General features: G+C 44.9%; 1 long non-coding RNA gene across 1 annotated transcript; it reads left to right on the forward strand.

Moving 5' to 3' along the window:
- The first annotated feature begins 1,046 nt into the window (after positions 1 to 1,046).
- On the forward strand, positions 1,047 to 8,516 carry Gm46343. Its single transcript, XR_001780576.2, has 3 exons — positions 1,047 to 1,093; positions 1,463 to 1,848; positions 7,628 to 8,516. It is a non-coding gene; the product is annotated as a predicted gene, 46343 (long non-coding RNA).
- Positions 8,517 to 21,173: the final 12,657 nt, after the last annotated feature.

A 21,173-nucleotide genomic window follows, 5' to 3' on the forward strand; every position in this document is an offset into this window, starting at 1 on the left:
GTTTTGAGGCAGCATCTCAATTTAGGGTTCCACTGTGTAGCTCTAGCTGGCCTTGAATGTAGCAATATGCCTGCCTTTGCCTCCTGAATACTTGGATAAAAGCTCAAAGTGGCAAGTGCCATTGACTAAAACTGTTTTTTTCCCCCCCTAAGGAGCATGTTGAAGGATGTGACAATACCATGGATTTGGATGTATTCCAGAGGCCCTGTAGCCTGCCCTCATGCCCAGTCTAGCCAGATCTCTAATTAGTCTCTGGGCTGGCAGGATCTACCCAGGTGACATAGGTATCGCTTATGCCTTTTGGATGCACCTGCCCTGTCTGCCATGTGAAACAAAAACAAAAACAAAAGCAAACTTCCATATAGTATTTATTCCTGGATCCCCTGAGGCCAGTAACCTCATCGAGGTCACCTGGTTTGAAGTGGGCATCACCTGGTTTGATGTGGGCATCTGTTTAGGATGTAGATGCCTTTGGAGGGAAGGGCCAAATGCCACATCCACTGACCTCTCAGGGACTGGGGAACATGATCCATCTTGGTGGACATGCACAGTGTCACCGTGAAGTAAGAGTAGGCTTGTTACTCTAGATTGCTGCCTGTTGCAGTTTTCTGATGCTATTTCTCTTTATCATGTTAGAAAGTTCTCAGTACCTGGCTCTCTGGGTGCCTGGGGTGGAGGGGCTCTTCAGTCTGTGTCTCTCCTGCTTCTTTTGCCATTCACTGCCCAGTGAACTTTCCCTGGCTGCTCCCATTGCCAGCACTGACAGAGTCCTACTGGGTATTGGTTGCCTTTATCCCTGCGCTAACCCAGACTGTTCTGTGGTAATTATGGTCCTTAATCACCAGTAGAAATTGAAATGAAAGGCAAACTCTAGAGCCCTGCTCGTGAGCCTGAGGAGGAAGTGAGTCTGGCAGGAAAATAAAGGGAAACCAGCAAGCCAAGCCTGGCCACTCCTCACAAGCCAACGTGTGGCATGTTCTAGGAAGTCCTGGGGAAATAAAACCTGAAGGGAAGAGTGAGCTGGTGTGTAGATGTCCCCACTGCTGCCGGCATTGTTTATACGTCATGGTTGGCATTTGGCCCCTCCTTCCAGGTTAATTCATTGTTAACAGATACTGATATCAGACTGAATAAGGGGGAGGAAATTCTGGGAGGAGTGTGAAACCATTGTTGGCTTAAGCCGACTGTGACCCACATAGAAAGAACAGCAAGGAGTGCTGTCTCAGCAGAGAAAGGAGGCGGATTTATTGTGTTTACTTTGCAAAGAGGAACAAACAGGTCTAAAGACCCCACCCCCACCATCTTTGGGGTCCTTATAGTAAGGTTGTTTAAATGGATCAAGAGGTGTACGTCATTAACCAGGCCCGATCAAGGTGATGGAATGGGATGAAATCTCTTTCTAGGAGACAGGCTGCCCCACTAGCTGGCACCAGACACTGATGATCTTTTCCTGCCCCAGCAGGAGACTCCTAAGGAAGTTCAGTTCCTCCGGGACTATGATTTCAGCAGCCCGATGGCTAAAGGGAAGGACACAAGTGTTTCTCCTTAGAGTAGATTCCCTCCTGCTAGGTGGTTACACCTGCAGAACAAGGAAACTGCATCTCAAAGTGACCCCTCTATCCTAAGGGGGCACCAGATGCTGCTCCAGATGTGCTGCCTGTAGGCTGCCTGCCTCCTCTCTTCAGGCTTGCTGCCAAAGGCACCTGGCTGGGCTACCTTGTCCAGCTCCCAAGACTTCCATCACGACTCCCCTCCTATCTTGGGAAGTCGAAGTCCTGCTCACCTTGAAGACTCCTTGAAGACTTCGGTTTCCCTGGAAGCATCTACTAGCATGGAATGCGTAAACAGGTAACTCACCGCATGCTTCTTCCCCCTTGTCTTGCAGTTCTAAGAGGGTGAGAACTCTGTGTATCTGCTTGGATCCAAATAAGGAAAATAGGGTCTTAGATACTTTTTTTTCTCTCCAACTTTCCCTTCAAAAAACATTTCCAAGGGAACCTCTTTGCAACCTGTCTCTCTGCTCCTGTGGTTCTTTTTCTCCTTCCCTTAGACCAGGCTGTTGTCAGTCTGCTGGACATTATGTGAAATTGCTCTCTCCGTGTCTCCCACTGGACTCCAAGTCTTTGGGGCCTTGGCTCTGCCTCCGAGTGCCAAGTCCAGCGCCTGGTACATAGTAAAGGCTAATGAGAGGCAGCAGGTGGGAGGCAATGTGAGTCCCCCTGGGAACATTGCTAGCCTCCTCTCCTTGTTTCCACCAGACCTCCACTTCTCCCTGGGCCAATCAGCTGTGGCATCTCATCTCATGCTAATGAGGGGAGCAGGTGGCCCAGCCACATTCCTTGTCCCCTTTGTGATGCTTCTTGGTCCTCCCAGCCTCCCCTGCTCCAGACCCTCAGGATCACACATGATGTTAGAATGATATGGGCTTTGGCCATGATCAAAGCTGAGAACTGCAGCTGAGACCTGAACCGGCAGATAAATTAGCAAAGACTTATTTCAGCCAGTTGGGCCAGATTCTGCAATTGTGTGAAGCCAGAAGCCTGTGCCACGGTTCTGAGGCAGAGCTGCCTTAGCCATGCATTAAAGAGCTATGCATCACAGAGGAGAAGGGAACAGTGGTACAGATGGACGGTATTCTCTGAAGGGCTCCCAACATCCAGAGGGGGGAAGGGGCAACTGATAGCCCTCCAACTTGCTTCCATTCTTAATAAAAGATGAAGATGAGTTTATGAGAGGGAGGGATGGAGGGTAGGAGAGAGAGAGAGAGAGAGAGAGAGAGAGAGAGAGAGAGAGAGAGAGAGAGAGCCCTGCATGTTTTTGTTACTCATTTTCAATATAAACATGACAGGCGAGCTCATTAGGGCAATATTTTCAGTGGAAAGATGTATTTCTGCTGGACACAATGCAAGGATTTTTTTTTTTCTCTCATGGAATTTTTACTTAACAATAGAGGAAAAAAGTTATTTTCACGCAGGCAGTTTTGGCTCCAGATATGGCTTTGACAAGTGTTTTCCCCAATGCCACCAGGACTGAAGAACACAGCTGCGATGGAGATTTTAATGCTCTCCAAATAACCCCAGACACATCAAAGATCACAAAGTCACACATTTAAATTGTGCTTTCTGTCACGCAAGCGACAGTATGCAAGCGTTGCCATTTGATTGTCTGAGGAACCTCGAACAGGTTTTAAGTGGTTGGACTTTTTGTCCTTTCATTTAGCATCAAGATGACAAGTGAGCTGCCTGCGTGGTGGGCAGGCTTCATATCCTAGTCACTATGAATTTTACTTTCTGTTCTTCTCATGTTAATGTTTGGGTTTTCAGAGCAGGGAGAAATGATTGAATATGAAACTCACATATCCTCTGTGCTACCTCGACTGAAGTCATGGCACCTGTCACCCAGCATTTGTTAAGAGCCCAGCACTCCTCTCAGCTATGACTTCCGGTTAGTCCAATGACATCATGGTAATGGGCATCATTGAAGTCAGGAGGTTGTGTTTCCCATTGTGCTTGGTGGCATCGCCAGCTCACCTGAGTGACGCTGATCCCCACTGGGCAGAGGTGTGGCTGGCCAGTCCATAGGAGAAGAGGTCTCATGGACTGATGAATCCCCTGTGGCTTTGCTGGGGACTTCCATAGGCCTGAAACTGGCAAACAATTGAGTCAAAATGACTCCACTCTCTTATGACTATATTTTTTAAAGTGCATTTTCTTCACTCAGGTTTCAGACTGTTTTTTTTTCTCTCTCTCTCTCTCTCACTTCCTTCTCAATGATCTTACTTACTTCAAAACGTGAAAGCACTGCTCAATATGAAATTGGCTTACATGTTGAAGACTTTTTTTTTTTAGCTGACTTTCTCTTACCGTGCTTTAGTAAGACCTAGCAGGAAAGGCTCACACCAACACTCAACACTTATAGCCTGGATCTGCATCATTCTCCAAGCACTCCCATGACAAAGACTTGATGCCTTAGATAATGGGATATACCTCTAAAGGGGACACAGACCCCTGATGATTGCAGGAATATAATCCCATTTTTGTTGTTATTGTTACTTTTATAGATAAACACCTGTAAAAGCCTGTCTAGTTTGTAAAAACGATGTCCAGTCAGCAGGAACGACACTGATTTAGGGCCTGAAAGTCTCAGTTGCCACCGAATATGTAGTTACTATTAAAAACAAAACTCTGGTTCTGGGAGGGCTATTGACATATTTCTGTGAATGTATACAAAGTGTGCCACCAGGAGAGAAGAGCTCCTCTCTGGGTATCACATGGCCAGTGGGGACAGTCTATGGTTTGTCTTCTGCTGCAGGGCTTGTACTTCTCAACAAAGTTTTGTTAATATTTATGAAGAAGATGCAGTGTCCCTTTGGTGTCAAAAAATAATCTAAAAGAACATGGCTGTGCTACTGGATCCCCCCAAGCATAATCACTGTTTGGGGGGTGGCAAAGTTTGCAAAATAAATCTTCGTCGATGCCACAGGCTGCCAGCACTGTTTATCTTGGGACACGATGCTAGTGGGATTCTTGATGCTGCAGTGCTGACTTCAGCAAACACATCTCACAGCTTAGAACCAGATAGTTTCATAGAGGTGCTGTAACTTAGTTTCCTTATAGCAGGACAGAATTAGGAAGGCAGACAATAAAAACCCTGTGGAGGCTAGCACAGAATACACGCCACCGAGCATCATTGCAAAAACGCCAACCTAACTGGCAGCTGGGGATGAGTGGAGTTTTAAAATTAGGGGCTCCTTCGGCTCTGCGCTTCTCTGTGCCAGAGCACAGGTCATTTCAATTTCCTGTTCTATTGCACAGTTGTGGAGGGAAATGTGTTTAATGGCCCGTTTTTACCCTAAATGAACTCTAAGAAGAACTGTACCAGTGGAGTCTGATGGGATATTTTGGAAATGGGGAATATGTGGTCCAAGAAGATGGCAAAGACAGATTCCTTTCCTGGAGAAACTGTTTGCACAGGGATGGAACGGGAGGCATCAGGCTCCTGAGTCTATGATCGGCTGTAGACGGTGCCTTCTTTCTCCCCTAGCAGCATGAAGAAGCTAGTAGTGTCTCCTGGCTCTGTGTCTTTATAGATTTGCCTCAGCATGTGGCCAGTGGGAAGGCTTTCTGTATTGGAATTCTGACTATTGTGCTGTAGGATTCTGCAGTCTGGAGGGGAAAGTGTGGAAGGAGGGAGAGAGGAGGGATATGGAGGAAGGCATGGAAGGAGAGGAAGAGGGAAAGAGGAAGAGGGCCCATGTTTACAAGCCTTTGCTTGGCAATTGAGGCAAGATTCCGAGGTACCATTGCTTCTGAAGGTGGCTCCTGCCCATGGCTTCTAAGGGACTCCTGAGGTATCTGTTGGTCCTTCAGAGGAAAGCTGCCCCTGGGGTAGTGCAGAGTCACAACAAGACCAGCACACAGGCTCAATATGGCTTGCAGCTCTCACCATAGCACACATTCAAGGCTTTCTCAAAGGAAGCATTTACTTGGCATTCCCATATTTAGGTTATGAAACCAACTCAATGAGAGAGAGAGAGAGGGGGGGGGAGAGAGAGAGAGAGAGAGAGAGAGAGAGAGAGAGAGAGAGAGAGAGAGAGAGAGAGAGAGAGAGAGAGAGATATTGAGATTTGCAAGTGTAGATTTCTTGTAGAAAATCGATCAACTTGTTAGGGCCTCTCTCTGGGGTTCTTCAGGATTTCAAGTATCTGTGCTTGCTAACTCAGTGAATCCTTACTGGGCATCTACTACAGGCTGCTGGTAGAAAGCAGAGACTGAGAGGAAAGTGATATGCAGTCTTAGTGGCACAAGTTTCTAATCTAAAAGAAACTCTAAGTTGTAGCCTCATGCCAGTCAATGGACAGTAGTTTTCCTCCCAGGAAGTAATGGGAACCTCAGATCTGTTAAATGAGGTCTGTGATAGAGCTGTGTGTGGATTGAAAGAGTTAGTGTGTTGCAGTTTAGAATAGCATCCATACCATGAGAGGTCTATAGATGCTGTAACTTATATAATTTTCATAGCCTTGTAAGATATGACTTTGATCAGGATTTTACATGGAAGAAACCTGAGGCCCAGAGCAGAATGTTCTGCTTGTCCATGGCAGCCTCAGCCTTGCACTTTGAAGCATGTCTGCCTAGCAGCCTTTTTGGTGTAGCATCATTCTGGCAGAGTGTACTCGAAGAAAGCACACCAGTACACAACAGTAAAGTGTTGCCAGCCACTGTCTTCCTCAGTGTCTAACATTCCCCATTTAAGTATTGGCTGCAATGTCAAGATATACATCAGCACCGGGGACCCCAACCTACTTTGTGAAGACCTTTTTTTTTTCCCTTCTATATTTTCCCTTCAAATAAGAAGAGTGCTGTTTTCTCTATTTAAAAGTTTAATCTAGTTTCTTCCCCAAATATGCCTTGTAGCCTACTTTAATGTTCTCACTCCAGAAGTAATTATACCCTGGACCATGAAAGCACAAATCAGTCCGAATAAGGAGAAGAGGAACCACACCAATAGACATGACTTTAAGCTATCCTCCCCTTCTGGCTGCATGTACCCTCATCACTCCTGAGTATTGCTCTCTCCCATGGTGTTGCTTTAAATCTTGGATTGCTCTAAGGTCTATTGGCCTTGGCCTTCTCCCCTGTGAAAGGGGGACTGACAGGTTTAGCAGGTGTCTAAGCACCAGATACTAGGGCGAATACAGTATTTATGACAGTTGCTGTTTTATGGCTATGGTGCCGTGAGTCATCTCTCTGTCTACTATGTTTAAGTCCAAGCAGAATCTGGGTCCAGTCTATACCTGAGACTTCCTTCATGTTCACCCTTGTAGCCCCGGTCTGGGACATGACGAGGCAATGAACCAGTTGAGTTAGGTAAAGGAGTTAAGTTGCGATGATGACTTCCTTTCGTGCTAGCTTTCCCATCAATTTTTTGCCCCTTTGGAGCTTGCTGAGGGTGGAGAAACCCTATGAGGCTTACCTTGTCATAGGGGTCATGGTTGATCTCTGATCTCTGGTCCCAGATCCAATCCCATGATTAATAGATCCCAGATCATCTTGCTAGTATCTTTCTGAGAAATCAGGCCACACCTACTCTTCTCAGTCTCCCTCTTTCTGGACAGAACAGCTGACCTCCCCCTCCCCCTTATATCTGTAAGCAAGAGTTGCTTCCCTCCCCATCACCCAGACCCAAGGCAACCTTGAATTGGACTCCTGTCATGTGCAGAACCCATCCTAATGCATGGTAGGTACAGTAAGTAGGTCATGCAGAGTGGAACTTAGCCCCCCCTTCAACAGAGGCCTACAAGAGCACGTTATTGTCTTTGTTCCCATAAAGCTGAAGGCTCCTTCTGTCTCCTTCTGGACCCCATCATGTTGTCTGTGACACAACGCTGTACCTCCTAACCTTTATAACTAAAGGGAACTGATGTCTCCACGTTCAGCATCACTGTCATGCTATATATAACAACTGTCTATATCTAATGTTCTCCTACTTCAGAGTCCCTTCATGGCTGCCATGGCCACAATGCTATAACTCTTCTAAACTGGTTGTTTTGAAGAAGAACTTCATCTCGGCTTTGTACCACAGGTAAGATCATCTATGAGTTAAAATAGTCTCCACCACTCTCCTACAGGTCATGAAGTACCCTGCTGAAGGAAGTTGGGGAGGGACTAAGCAGATGACTGTGCCTGCGCCTGGACAACCTCCAGCTTTTCGAGTGAAGTGCCAAGGTCCTTCTGTTGCATCATGACCACACTTGTTTTAATTTACTTTTTTGACACAGGGTTTCATGGACCCAAGGCTGCCCTTGGCTGCTTTTCATAGCCAAGGCTGACCTTAAACGTCCAGTCCTCTGCCCCCATTTCTGTGGTAGGTGAGCACTGGCTGAGCAGCAGTCCTGCCCTATTGCTTCTAATCTTAGCAACCACCAATTTACATAGATTGAGTCTCAGATCCCACTTTTCCTGTGAATGCAGAAAGGTTTGGCTGTGGATCCTTGGCTGGCAGTGAGGGTAGAAAGGGATCAAGTTACAAGCCTTTGGAAGACTCCACTTCTGTTTATAGCAGGGTGGCGGCTTCCCTTTATTAGAGGAGGAAAATTACAGTCCACTTAAGGGAAGTCACACTGCAGTCCTGCTGTATCTCCAAGACCCCCTTTCTCTTGCACTTTTCCTGTTTATCTCTCCTGCTCATTCCACGTTAAGAGTTTTCTCACCATCAAGAGTTTATATCTGCACCTTCATAGAGTATTCGTTTGGGTAGATTTAGGACAGATAGAGATCTAAAAGTAGCACTTCTTTTTTTTCCCTAGACAAAAACCCAAGGGAAATTTAATGACTAGCATGTGAGGCATTGCCATTGCTATGTGGCTAGCTTCCTTTTCTTTCTATGGACCTCTGAAAACCTAGGTCTTTTTGTTTTTGAGACATGGTCTTCCAAAATAGTCCAGACTAGTCTTGAACTTTCAATCCTCCTGTCTTACCTTCCCATTCCAAGTGCTGGGATGTACCCAATAAGCTGTTCTATCTATCTATCTATCTATCTATCTATCTATCTATCTATCTATCTATCTATCTATCTATCTATCTGTCTGTCTGTCTGTCTGTCTGTCTGTCTGTCTGTCTGTCTGTCTGTCTGTCTGTCTGTCTGTCTATCAATCTATCTATCTATCTATCTATCTATCTATCTATCTATCTATCTATCTATCTATCTATCTATCTATCTATCCATCCATGTATGTGTGTATATACGTACATGCATTGGTACGTGTGTGCTGTGGTATATGTGTGGAGGTGAGAAGGCAATTTGTGGAAGGCTGTACTTTTCTTTTACCATGTGATTCTTGGGGATGGAACTCAGGTCATTAGGCCTGGCAGCAGTTGCCTTCTCCCAAGCCATTTCACCAGCCCCTAAAGTCATTGAAGGTAAAGAAGTACAAAGAGGTAAAGAAGCTGTGAGCCTCTTGAGTGAACTGATGGGTCCTTGACTCTTCCTGTTGTATAGAGATGGAGGCCAGTGAGCTAGCAGTTGGGAAGGCTCCTGAGAGAACACAAAGAACTTTGCCTCCAGTCCGTGTGAAACAGGTGAAGACGTTAGTCAGAACCCGTTGCTTTCAGTCAGTTTCACAATGGCTGCGCTCTGCCAGGGAACTTCCTCTACTAACCTGACTGTGGTTACAGGTGGCAGTGAGTGGCTGGAGAAGCTTGAGTCACAACTCACCACTGTGGGCCCTTCCAACAACCACCGGGCCTGTCTGGAAGTGCAACTCCAGGTCTGGTGGAAGTGAAAGCTGACTTAGGAGCCACCCGGGTCTATTTTGGGGGTTCTGTCTGAGCTCACCCCTCACCTATCTGAAGGGCTGGCTTAATGCGGTTTCCTTTCTACCTTTCTTTATAGAAATTAGCAAAGGCTTCCTCGTGGCCTTACCATTTGGTCTTCAGAAGCTCTGTGGACACTGGGGACCTTCACTGCTTTCCAGAACTGATATTTCGCTTTAAGTCTTATGGCCACTCCTAGAGTGTCCCTGAGTCCTGCTCTTCTTGCTGGGAGGTGGCTTGAATCTCAGGCTCTTAGGAGTTTCAGGGACTAGGGATTCTGACCCGATAGGATCTGGTTCCTGGGTCAAATCTTCCCCGCTTACCAGTGTCCCATGGTACTTTCTGCCCCCTCTTGTCTCCTCTGTCCTTCAGGAAGGGCAAAGCTATAGCTGAAGCAGCTGGAAGGTGATTGGAATATTTAATCATGGCTTCTATTTCTGGGTTTTTGACTTTTCTTGCCTGAGGTACAGTGAGAATGTAATACAAAATTTGATTAGAGGAAAAACTAGTGTAACCGGTTCAGCCTCTTGAGATAAAAATGTGGTAATATTACTTTCATACTTCTAATAAATGTATTCCACTCACATACACCCTTGCAGAGTACTCTCTTGAAGGTCTTCCATGATATGAATGCACACTTGTGGATGGGAGTTGGTCCCTCAACACGAAGGTTCAGTCAATGTTAAGCCATAAGGGGAAAGCATCTCATGCCTTGTGATGTAGTTGTGTATCCCTCCTGCTGGGTGTCACTCTTGGATGTAGATGGTCCTGCACAGCTCCACAGTGGCCACAGTACCAAGCAGCTGAGGTCCCATGTTCTCCGTTCCTGTAGAGATAAAGATGATAGCCCATAGTGACTACACAAAGATACAGTTCTTTCAGGTCTTAAGTTTTACCTGAAGTAGGGCTCAGTATTGGGGCTATACTCAGAGGAGGTATCTGGAGAAACTACCCTTATAGCAGTTTGACCCGGCTGTATATGTAGGATATGTGAGAGCCACCACAGTGGGCTTCAGGCTTTAGATTGAGCCCGAGTTGACACCTGGCTCTCAGTGACTCTCTAGTGTCTTCCTCTTTGGAACCCACGGAGTTTTCTCTCAAAGGCCTTGGGGCTGGCTTCTGGTCCTTTTGAGTGACCTTCATTTTCAGTGTCTGCATTCTCTTATGAATCTGTGAAGCTCTATTTCAATACCACTTTTTCATACCATGGGGAGAGGCTGTTTGCTTATGTTCAATACAAAATATTCACTGTCCCTCCAGGGAATCTTCCCTGAATGAAGAAGGGATGTTTGAAATGATGGTATCTATCTACCCCCAACAAAGTGTGTGGCTGTGACTGCAGCTGGGGGAGGGAGTAGGTGGCAAACAGTCTTTGGCATTCAGTTCTGGGAAATTCAAAGCCCATAGACTGAGATTTGCATGCCACATTGTCCTTGGTTTGTCTTCAGACCATTCAAGGCCAAAATCTTTCAGTCCTCACTGGCTGGAAGGTTGACTTATGTCTCTGAAATGCCAAAGTTGGTTTCTGGGGTTGAAGTCATTCCTTTTCCAAATGATTCAAAATTTGAAGGAATATTTAAAAATTGTATTTGAAATTGACATATTTAGGACAGTTTTCAAAAAGATTAAAGTTGTGATTCCTATAAATACAAATGGATACCTGAAAATAAAAATGAAGCTTTAGTTCAACTCATTAATCAAAGGACCAATAGGAGGCTGCAACTAATTTAAAAAAGAATCCAATACATGCATGCAGACACACACACATACACACACACACACACACACACACACACACACAGAGAGAGAGAGAGAGAGAGAGAGAGAGAGAGACAGATAGATAGATAGACAGACAGACAGAATCATTAGAGGGAATTTACAAATAGTTATGAACTGCTCAAAAAGCCATGGCACATGACCCCAAGCATAATTTGCGTGCCTATGGATATGACTCAGGTATTTTTTTAATATAAAGGTAAATTTTCTATAACTTATAGGTGTAAAATGATTCACACATAAGGAAAGTGAGCCATAACTTGGAACAATTTGGCAAGACAAAGAATAGTCTCTGTTTAGTTTTTGTCTATTCTGGAGCCTGACACGGTTTTCATAGATACTTGTTTCTAAGTTCACCTGAGGGATGATGGTCTCCTGGCAAGCTGTATCACAAGGAAGACACTTACACAGATTCACAGGCACTTGTTTCAGGTTATTCTTAGGACCACACTATGCTCTGTTCCTCCTTTTTTTTCTGTACAGTGTGATGCAGAAAGCCCAGACCTGAGAACAGGGCTGTGTTCTCAGTGCATGACTGACTTGCGATGCTTTTTCAGAGCACCTCTGGTCTGAACTTCAAGTTCTCTCTGAAAAGACGTAGGTAGTATTTTAGAGACCTCACCTTGTCTCTGCATCATGGGCTTAAGGAGACCTCTCCTTCTGACTGCCAAGAAGTTTCATGTTTGCAAATCCATCTTTCACTTTAGAGCACATAGGATCTCACCTCCACAGCTCTGTGATGCCTTCTTCACTGTACACAGGCATTTACTGGCTCCATCATCTATTCAGAAGCATCATCCAGAGGTCCCAAGTTCATGATGTTTCTTATCCTTCACATCAGCTCTAGCCCAGCTCTTCTTAGCTTTACTTCCAATGCACCTGTCCAGCTCAGCATCCTCAGAGTTTCTAATGTCACTACTGTGAGCCATGCCATGCCAGATATTTCCTGGTTTACTCTCAGGATCTCTTGAGCTTACGGAGTCTTCCTACATCCAGTCAGGCCCTCTAAACTTCCTGCAGAAATATTCAGGGTGACCTTCTAAAATATGCATGTCCTTTGCTTAAAATCTTTAATAAGTTTGCATTGCAACAATAAAAACTCAGTATCCCTCCTATGCCCTGAAATGCTGTGTGGGATTTGTTGTGTGGCTTCCCTCTCCATCTCTGTGTCCTCCAGCTGACAGGCTCTCTGATTCCATGCCCTGATTCTTTTCTGTTTCTGAGGGGGCTATGCTTATTCTTCCTGTAGTGACACAGGACACCCTCAGTCTAGGGTGTTCTTTCTGGGACTCAGATCCTCAGCTCAAATGTCACCTTTTCAGCACCCCACCCCCCGACCTCCATTGTGAGTTTATCATACTTCTTCTCACCATCTTGGCTGCATCTCTTTCTGATTATTTCTCACACCTTAGCCCCTTCTCTTCTGCACCCCTGGTCTCTTACCTGCTTTCCCTGTTTCCTTCCCTTCTCTTATTTATAATAGACCACACCACACATCTGTACCTCTGTGGCTTGCCTAATGTTATGTCTTTTACTGAATAATTTTATATGCCCCATTCTTGGTGTCACAGTTGATGGACATGCTTATTCATATTTACTTATCTCTAAAAAGCTGCACACATCCAGCCGAGATAAATTGATGTCAGCACGTTCATAGCTCTGGTTACATGTATCTACAAACCCATGGTTCCTAGTAGAGGCAGAGAATCTCTTTTGCTGTGCTAGATACATACTTTGTTCTTATCCTTAAATCAAGAAACCCTAATGCCAGTCTTTTATGTGATTAGAGAAACAAAATGAAGTGGTTTTTTTTTTTTTAAATAAGAACAGAATGTAATACATCTCGTGATTTCTTCCATGTGACCTATTTCCCTTTGTTCATATACACACTGACACATTTTCTTCTATAGTTTTTATCTTCTCCCCTAGGAAGATAAAACAGCCCTTCATGATACATATTAATTTTAGAATCATTAAGTAATTAGAAAAACCAGGTGCGATAAATATAGAAGTCATTAAAAAGTTCATAGAATAGTTTGACTTTAGAAGGACTTTGTGCTTAAAATGTTTCATTCTAACCATGAAAAATTGACTGGATCCAGATGACAGAAAAGGAAAATGGGCAATAAAGGAAGGTGGGCGGTGTGAATGGGAAAAGTCGCCCTTGCATGGCTAACACAGACCCTGGCTTAATTTCCACTGGGTGGTGTTATGTTTTAGGTGTAAAATGTCCCCCATGGGCTCTTGTACCTAGCTTGGTTCCCAGCTGTTACTGTTTTGACAGGTTATAGAGCCTGTGGGAAGTGGAGCCTAGCTGGAGGAAGTGGGAGATGGGCCTTGAGGTTTATAGCTGAGCCTCACTTCCTGTTCTGCTGTGTTTCCTGGTCTGCTGACATGCAGTGAGCATCCTCAGGCTCCTGCTGCTATGCCTTCTTCACTGTGATGGCCTGTGCTCTCAAACAATGAGAGAGTCCAAGATGGCTTTAGTAGCAGACAGATTTTTCTTTAAGAATGCACTGGAAGCAGGGGCAAGGTATGACCATTCCAGCAGCGTCATGGAGGAAATGATGGAGCCCAGACCATCAGAAATTATTTACGCTAGAGATTACAGTCATCCTCAAATCTGAATTGATCCTCAGGTGTGTACTGCCTGCATCCAGCTACCCTTGTGCTCTGTCTTGCTCATTCTCAAATCTACAGAATCAGTCTTGAACTTGAAGGAGGGAAATATGGAGACACCGGCTGGGTAGTGAAGGCCACCTTCTCTCAAAGTTCACAGAGTCAAGGTTTTGTTTTACTGCTTATGAAGGCTGGAAACTTTAGTCAAAGGGAATAATTCCAAGGAATATATAGTGTTTTACATGGGTTGTGTTAAATAACGCAGAAGACATTCCTGGCACACATGAGGTAGAGTGCCAAGGATCTGACCATGGCCAGATGCTAGGGATGGTCTTCTATTGCCATCTGTTTTCTCATTTTCTTAGCAAATACTATACTTATTCATTAGAAAATTAAAAAAATATTTATTAACTGGGGTCCACTGGTAACCAGGGACTTCTCCAATCAGGATTATAAATTAAACAATTTGTGGAATTATTTCCTACCTTGCCATTCCTATAGGGCTGTAGTGCCCTGAAGGACAGGGAGGGTGCAGAGTAAGCAGGTTTAGTGTGGGCTAGCTCATATGGAACCTGAGGGCAAGGAAGGAAAGATTGCTAATGCTTACTTGGCTTGCGTCTGTATCATTTCTTTACAAGGAGCAATGTTTCTTTGTAAGTTAAAACCTCAATAAAAAGAAACAAGAAGCCTTGCAAAAAGCTCTGAGAGTTCCAACCTTAGACACCTAGTGCATTCCCCCTATGTCTGACTCAAAACTGGGATGTGGCCTTGTGGGGAAAAACATTCCCTAATGGATACCAACATTTTTTGAGTATATACCTTTTGGAAGAACATGTCTGAAGGGCTAGAAAGGCAATAAACCATGACCCTTCTGTCCTTTAGTTGGCAAAACAAAGTAGCTCGCTTCAGAGGGCACTATAGGGGTGGGTAGAGATCCTTCCTTCCTTCCCTCTCTCCCTGCTTCTCTTTCCCTCTCCTCCTTTCCTTCTTTCCCAGAGCCTTGAGCATTGTAAACTACGGCACATGCTCTGTGATGAGCTCCACCATCCACTTGGTCTGACATTGAGCTTCTTCGGAACAATGAACAGCATCAAAGCTCAGCACTAAAATTTCAGGAAACATGTCCTCCACGTACTTTTGAAGGATGTAGCCAGCTCTCATCCAGGCACAACATTTGGGCTTCAATCAATCACAGTGGCTGTTTGGATCATGCTTCACGCTAAGGCCAGCCCAGAGCTTGGACCAATGGAGCAGTCTCCACATCCCATTCTCTTTCCTGTGCAGCCTCTAAATGTGGTCTGCCAAATCACTGAGCAGAGTGTTGGATCTACCACTCTTGCTCTACGTGTAGCCCAATTCTTAATTCTTATTTCATCGAGTTTAACTTTTTAAAAATCTAATTCCTGTGCAGTTTTTACTAAAACCATCCCAAGATGACCAATAATAGCAAGTAATGTGTGCTGCTGTGTATGTTAGGAGTCAAATGCCCTTTTTCAATGTGCAAGGTGCTAGGGTAGGCTCCATTATAAGCAGCTGGACTTTTAGAAAGATGGTAAATCTCCTAGCCTATGTTCAGGGGCATGCTGTCCCTAATTTAGGCTTTGAGTACACGGCATTGACCTTTCTCTTGAAGGTCTCTTCTTTTTAGGAAAGGATGTGGCCTTTGTGGGCTGACCTATATCTTAGCCCTCACAAATACAAGCTGTTACTTCTAGATACCCTCTGCCTGGTTTCTGAAGGTCTATGCAGTTGACATGGGAAATGTGTGACCTTGAGCTCCTCTTCCACAATTCCCTGTGGAGTATTTCACAGGGAGAACCTTGGCTATTAGCCAGCCTCCTCTACACAGTGACAGAACCTGCTGCTATTCTGTGTCCCTGGCCTCTGACTCCATACAAGGCTCGGGTAAGTCCCTAAATGGTTATAGGGGAGGGTCACAGTGACATATCTATATTTTCCCCCAGGCAACAAAGTATGTAGGGAGCAAAGCCAAAGATTTCAATTTGACACTTCTTAATCTACAAAATAAAAACAAGCCAGAACACAACTCACATGCTTGCAAGGAAGGGGGTGGGAAGTCCCCATGGGAATGGCTGGGAAGAACTGTGGAAGACGGCTATGCATCCTTCTATGGCAAGAAGTCACCTTACATCATCTATGAAAGGTAAGTGCTGGTACCGTTCTCAAGCCTGAAGTACCATGCTGCCGGATAATTTATAGCAAAGAGACTGGCTATAAATCAATCTCCTTTGTCTTAAGGAGGGGTTTTCATGCAGCAGATTAATTTTCATACAACAGGAATGAGGGAAAAATTGCAGCGTGTCATAATGTATGCAATAGCACAGAATTAGATTTCAAATTTGAACAAAGGGTTTTCACTGACAGCTTGCTCACCACTTCATGATGAGGGCCCTTATGTGGAGCTCTTTGTGAGGCAGAGATAAGAGTGGGTGGCTGGATTTTGAGGTCATTGGGAGCCCTGGGTGAAGGGTTTCCATGCTGGGTATCAAGGAATTAATGATGTCATTGTGACTAGACACTCGGTGCTCAGTGAGTCAAAAATCTTTGTTGGTCATTGCAGTTCCTACTGTATTTTGTCTTTGGAACTCCCTTGTATGCTACTATCACAAGGCCACACTTACTCCAACAAGGCCATACTTTATAATAGTGCCACTCCCTGGGCTGAGCCTATACATATATATGAGAGTAGCATACAAGGGGGTTGGGGGAAGAAAGAGCTTGGATGTGAGGGAAGAGCTATTTAGACACACCGGGGACACAAGTTCTAACATTGGTTGTAGTTGTTCATTTGATGATGTCTATGTCTTAGTCACTCACAGCTATTTCATTTATGTCACCCTGTGTAGGTCAAGATGTTGGTGCCTTTCTGAGCACAGAGTGAAGAGCTGCACTCCCCTTATTTTTTCTTCTTGACTCCTGGCACTTTGATGACATGCAGAGTCTCAGATTATACTTGTCAGATCAGGGAGCAAGGGAAACTTGGAAAAGAAAATCAAAACAGTAAGTTTCTGTAAAGCCCTGTTCTCCATGATTAAATTTTGCTCCTTTGGTGGTTCATCTTGTCATCTTGATGGGATTCAGACTTGATAGGTATAATGCTTTGTATAGGCTCAGCCCAGGGAGTGGCACTATTATAAAGTATGGCCTTGTTGGAGTAAGTGTGGCCTTGTGATAGTAGGCATGTCATTGTGGGTGTGGGATTTAAGACCCTCATCCTAGCTGCCTGGAAGCCTGTATTCTGCTAGCAGCCTTCATATGAAGATGTAGAACTCTCAGATTCTCCTGTACTGTGCCTGTCTGGATGCTGCCACCTTAATGATACTGGACTTAACCTCTGAACCTGTAAACCAGCCCCAATTAAATGTTGTCCATTATAAGAGTTGCCTTGATCATGGTGTCTGTTCACAGGAGTAAAACCCTGACTAAGACAATAGGAAACAAGCCCTAGTTCATCTAGATTAGGTTAACTGAACTAGGAAGACCCACCTTAGATATTTGCAGAACCAATTCATGGGCTGGCGTCCTGGACTAAATAGAAAGGAGAAGCTAGCTGAGCTCTGGCCTTCACCACTCTCTGTTTCCTGATTGCAGAGGAAATGTGACCAGTTGCCACAAGCTCCTGCTGCAATGCATTTCCTACTGTGAGGGACTGTACCCTCATGGTACCTCAAAGATACTCTCTCGTCCTTCAGTTGCTTTGGTGAACATCTTAATCACACTGATTGGGAAAGTCAACAGATACTTTCTTTTTACTTAAAAGCCTTTCACTTTTTATTTTTATTTTTTTTAAATACCTCTAACATAAAAGAATATGATGCTAAGACTTCTGTGTGCTTCTCCTGCCTCTGGCTCTGGAAGGGTGAGGACCATAGGAACATGCTTAGCATAGTACAGAAGGGACAGAGGGGGGTTACCTAGGGTGATGGCTCAGACAGCTGTCTCCTTTTCTTGAGTATAGACTCGCAGCCCACAGGTCACAGAAGCTTCTTTTGGGAATGGTTTCCCAGTGGGGCAAGTCATCTCTACCATTTGCATATGTGGCTTCTCATCGGTACTCATCAGGGTTTCAGGTTGAACTTAAAAGAGTCTGGTCTTGAGGGGACAGAAGGGGATTCCTCACAGTGAGTTGACGGTAAACCTCAGGGCCAGGGACCAGGCACCAGGGAAGTCATCTGTATGCACTGCTGCAGATTTTGGGTGTTTTGGAAAATTTCCATCCCCTTTCCCCTCTAGTCCTTTAGATGAATGCAAATGTTCCAATTCTAGTAGAACTATGGAGCTTGCTATGGCCCCAGACACCTCCCAATTGGTCACATGGACTAGGTCTGGAGGCTTCTGCTGACAGAACCTAGACTATGAAGTAGAGATGGTGCTGAGTAGATTTGAGGATGGATGATAAACATTGTACACATCCCAGAGGATGTAGAGGCTGAGCTGTACTCAGGGAATGCTGGAAACTTCTGGAGCTGCTCATTTGTGATCATTGGATGCTTAGAAGTGCTTGTTGTGCTGGGACAAGGTAATGGCACTCTAAGTGACCTGGGGTACCTTCCTGGGAGAGAAACTCTAGTGACTATTTTCAGGACTGGCGAAGATCCTCCAGGTCTGGGCTCTGCACCAGCTAACCTGGGAACTGGGTGGAAGAAGGAGGGAGCTGGGGGTATGCTTCTGAGGAGAGGGCACAGCCTGCTTTAGACTGACTTGTCCTTAGTCAAGAAAGTAGGAGAAAGTGTTAGGCCTATGTAGATAGACTGTAGAGAAAATGCCTAAGTGAGATGCACTTTCTAAAATGTAAATAAGATGCAAATTAACCTGTTTGATTTACTGACTTCAAAAGTCAATTAGTGGCACCCTGGGGGAGGCTCTGGGCTGTGAGTTATGTGGAAGAATGAACTCTGACCCCCTTGTTGTATAACTCCATTGTGAGCACCATCACCTGGCACAGAGAGGAAGCTAAATTTGTGTTTGTAGAAGAGTCATTACATCTCAGGCTTTTCTTCTTTGATCTCATTTAACACGGAGCAGCTAGTAGGATTAGAATGATGTGACTAGTTTGTAATTGGATGGGAGGGGGACAGAGGGTGAAAGTGACCAAGATTCAGTATATAGATAAACGAAACTATCAAACAACAAAAAGCATCACTGGGAGAGCTGCTGTACCTGGGTCCACAGGGCTCTGGGTTTCCCTTTGCAGGGAGAGCTTTTTATGAAGTGCTAACCACTATGCAGACTCAAGAGAAGGAAGCTGAATTTTTCTTGTTGGAGAATGAGTGAATACCTTGGGCTTGAGCCTGAAGCGGAGACAATCCCTTGTGTCAAACCTAGGCATAGACATGAATGTCTTGTCTTAGTATCTTCTTACTTTACTCTATTAAGAGAGCACAGGTGGGGTGTGCGGAGGCATGAGCCAAGCAGAGGCGGCTTAGTTGGGTGTATCTAAGATGAAATGCACACTAAACACATGTGTACACGTGTGTAAACGATCCAATGGAGCTTATATTTCATGCCATACTGAGGAATCACATGACTAGTCCTATGTCCAAGGACATTTGGGATGGGGGACATAGCTCACTTGATAGAGTGATAGCCTATAGGATGCATAGAGCCCTGGGTTGAATGTCCCATACCACACAAACCATGAGTGGTGGCACACACCTGACATCCTAGCACTAGGGGAACAGAAACAGAAGGGTTAGAAGTCTAAGTTCATCCTTGACCACACAGCTAGTCAAGGCCTGTCTATTTTTAAAAAAATATATTAAAAATGAATGTTGACATATAAAGAACTTTGTCATGATATATAAAGATTATAATTTGATTTTTTTTCCTATTTTTGAGATCATTAGACCTCCAGGTTAGAAAAATTTCAACAGGTATACTTTCCCTTCACTTATCTTGGAGTACCCCTTGGTGTTCTCTAAAAATGGCTTTGATTATCCTGTCCACCGCTTTGCAAGGTGGATCATGATGGTCTGCTGTACTGCGTGAGGACTAGGCAACATGAGGAGGCTAATGAATTTGTGTTCCCACCTAGTCAGTGCCAGCTGAGCATAGCCTTCTGGGAGTCTGGTCACTGCAGACAAGGGCTGCTTTCTAACCATTGTCCTGCCCTTCCTCTATGCTGTAGACAGCAACCAGCTATCCCTTCCTAACAGGTTTGAGACAACTTCCTCTGTCTTCTCCCTTCTCTCTCCTCTCTCCCCTCCTCCCCCTTCTTCTTCTCCTCTTCTCTCTCCTCTCCTCTTTCTTCTCCTCCTCCTTCATTTTTTTTCCCTCCTTTCCTTCCTAGTCTTATTTTGGTTGCCTAGCTAATCTTGGGAGTAGTAGAGTCTGCCCTGCTGTCTGGTCATTCTACTAGGGGGTCACATCACTAAAGAAAACTGACGTTCTCTCTTTCAGTGGCTAACAAATGCCCATATCTCCTCAGCTTTCCCTTTCCATGCTGTTGTTTTGTCTGGCTAGAGTCTGCGCTGCTTTTGTGCATGCTCTTATAGAGACGCCAACCAAGACTGTGTTTCTAGATGTTTCTATCTCTTGTTCTTGCAATGTTTCTGCTCCATCTTCCAAGAAGATCCCTGAGCCTTGTGGGGAGGATATGTACACACACACACACACACACACACACACACACACACACACACACACACACACACCTCACTTATGGCTGGTCATTCTGTAGTCTCTTCTCTCTAAGTGTTGACCAGCTGGGGATTTCTGTGTTTACTGCCATGGGCTACAGGGAGAAGCTTCTCTTTGAGGGATGCTCTGATCTATGAGTATAACCATAAGTCAGTAGGAACCATTTTAATGCTACGTCCATCTATCAGAATGATAGAATCAGGGCATCCCCTGGGCTCTATGACTAATCTAGCCACAGGTCCTTGGCCTTTTTAGCAGCACCAGGTCATGGAGTAGTCTTTAGATCCTAGCAGGAAAAGGTTGTTTATCCCCATGATAGTCATGCTACTACTGTGCCAGTGGGCATATCTTGTCAGGTCAGGCATTGCTGTAGCTTGCAGAGTTCATGGACAAGTGAAGAGTGAGTATTATTTTTCTCTTCTAGCACCATGCACAGTACCTTTCAGCATTGTTCTTCTCCCCTACCAACCCCCACTTCTCTTCCTTTCCATCTTTTACTTTTAGAGTGGATGGGGTCTTACTATGTAGTACAAGCTGGTTATGAGCTCACTCTGTTGGGCTCACTATGAGTGCTGGATAGATTTATCTCAACTTGACACAAACTATAGTCATCTGAGATGAGGGAATCCTCAATTAAGGAAATGCCTCCATAAGATCCAGCTGTGGGGCATTTTCTTAGTGACTGATGTGGGAGCACCCAGTCCATTGTGGGTGGTACCATCCCTGGGCTGGTGGTCCTGGGTTCTATAAGAAAACAATATGAACAAGTCATGAGAAGCAAGCCAGTGAGCAGCACTCCTCCATGGC

This window comes from Mus musculus, chromosome 12 (genome assembly GCF_000001635.26).
Source record: "Mus musculus strain C57BL/6J chromosome 12, GRCm38.p6 C57BL/6J".
Lineage (NCBI taxonomy): Eukaryota > Metazoa > Chordata > Mammalia > Rodentia > Muridae > Mus > Mus musculus.